This window comes from Atractosteus spatula, unplaced genomic scaffold (assembly GCF_055471065.1).
Source record: "Atractosteus spatula isolate fAtrSpa1 unplaced genomic scaffold, fAtrSpa1.hap1 Scaffold_51, whole genome shotgun sequence".
NCBI lineage: Eukaryota > Metazoa > Chordata > Actinopteri > Semionotiformes > Lepisosteidae > Atractosteus > Atractosteus spatula.
The window spans coordinates 1-2,132 of record NW_028296881.1 but is presented as its reverse complement, the minus strand read 5'-3'; the positions used below and the strand labels follow the sequence as shown (position 1 = coordinate 2,132).

The window sequence follows — 2,132 nt, the reverse complement described above, 5'->3', positions numbered from 1 at the left end:
CTAAACACCTTGTGCAGCCTCCCGACAGACTAACAAAAAGCGCATTTTCACCAACTCAATTTATAATACGCCCCTCAAAACTCACAACCAAATAACAATCCATCCGTATATTTGAATTCCAAGATCCATTCAAGGCAACTTGGCTCTTCGCAAGCAAATAATTTCAGGGAAGAATCTCAGTTTAGTCAACTACTGGTGCATTCAGCACACACCTTGCTTTTGCTTGTCAGGGTGGCCGAGTGGTCTAAGGCGCCAGACTCAAGGATGTGTGTTTTTTCAGCTGGCTTGGGTGTTCTGGTCTCCAAATGGAGGCGTGGGTTCAAACCCCACTCCTGACTGCTTCTGTTTTTACCTCTCTTGAATTGTTCCAGTGCTAGCTGACAGTGAATGACTGAAATATAAAAGCAGCAGAAGAAAGCAAGCAACTCAGTGCAATTTGTGAGTATTCTGCACTGTTAAAATGCACAGGTTTTCATACTTTTTGGAATTTGTAGCTCAAGAAGTGACTCCTGTTTCATTTTCTATTCACCAACTCGATTTGCATTCCGCCCCTCACACCTCACAACAGAATAACAAACGGCTTCATGTGCCACACCATTCCCCTGTAGATTCGGTTTGCACTATGAATTAGGCGACCCCAAATGAAATATTTTAGTGTTGGCTCAAATGTGAGGAATTTCATGAACCCTCAAAAAGGAACGCTTTCAGAGAATGCCAGCAATTCAAAGCGTGTAGGCAGCAATTCTGCAATTTATTTTATCGGGGCTGGTGCTTTCCGAGTCGATGGCTCCGCATTAGAAATGAGAAGTGCTGAACTCTAAACATGTTCTTGCCATTACTGCTACTCCTGCTCCTACTCCTTCGTCCTCGAAAAAAGAAAAGACAGGCATGTTTTGAGTCTCAAAATGATCTTCTGGATCCACAAGAAACATGTAAATTTGATTGATTCCGCAGTATTTTGGATGTACTGTACTTATAACTTCCATCGAAGAGAGATTTCATCAGTTGCATGAAATTGAAACTTTCGACTTTTTGTCTGGTATTGAAAATATGTTAAAAAAAAACATAAACAATTTTCTAATGAACAACTCATGAAGTATTGCCAGGATCTATATTTAGCGTTTGGTAGTGATAACACTGCTGATATTGACTGAGTAGAAATCTATGTTGTATTGACAGCTTTATCTGAAGCAAGAAATCCTAGAACGCCATCTATGAAGTTTTAGGATTCATACCAAAAGATGCCTTTTGTTTCCCACCCCAACTGCTGCTATTGCATTACACATTATGTGAACATTACCAGTTTTGGTAGCTTTGGGGCATGATTTTCCTAAACTGAAACTTATTACAAAATTATTTAAGATGAACCATGTCCAAAAATTGTAAATCAGGACTAATTTTAATATCAAATGAAATTACTACAGAAGAAAAGGTTTGATTTATATAACTTATTTTTTTTATTTTTTGAAATGGGCTCACACATTCAGATTCGTTCTCAGTGGTTCTTGCTCACCAAATAACTTAAAAGCTGAAGAAGAATGCTACGAAAAATACTAATCAAAATACAAAATAATAATCATTATTAACCAGAAACAGCAAAAAAACTGGTCACATTTGTGATTATGTCGCTTCTCTGCTTCAGCAAGGTCAATAAAGGACTCTCTGAAAGTAGTAAAACACTAAAGAACTGCAAAACTGAATTCAGAATCATATTAGGAATTCTGAGTGATGCCTGCTTACATGCAATCCAATACGGATGTTGTCTTTAAATAAGAATTCTCTATGTTTCCCTGCCTTTTCCCTGGAGTGAAACTATTGGATTGAAGGAATTCTTATCACAGGTTTACAAGGTGTCGTTGATATTTGGAGAAATCTATGAACTCGTGATTTTTATATACTTTAAATAACGGCCATACGCACAGAATAAAATGACAGTACTGATGATTTTTTCCTGAGACGAAGCACAGATTATCTTTCCAACACAGCTGATAAAGGCAAGCCAATAGATACTCTAGCAGAACATAAAAAAACAGAATCAATTCCCCACTTAGATCTGATATCTGAGGTATGCAATCAGGACTCTGTATTAGCTACTATTGATCCATGCAGGACACAGCACAATTTGAGCCACC

General features: G+C 37.8%; 1 non-coding gene across 1 annotated transcript; it reads left to right on the top strand.

The window, feature by feature from the left end:
* Positions 1–225: 225 nt before the first annotated feature.
* On the top strand, positions 226–338 carry trnal-caa (transfer RNA leucine (anticodon CAA)). The gene is made up of 2 exons: positions 226–263; positions 293–338. It is a non-coding gene; the product is annotated as a tRNA-Leu (tRNA).
* The last annotated feature ends 1,794 nt before the right edge of the window (positions 339–2,132 follow it).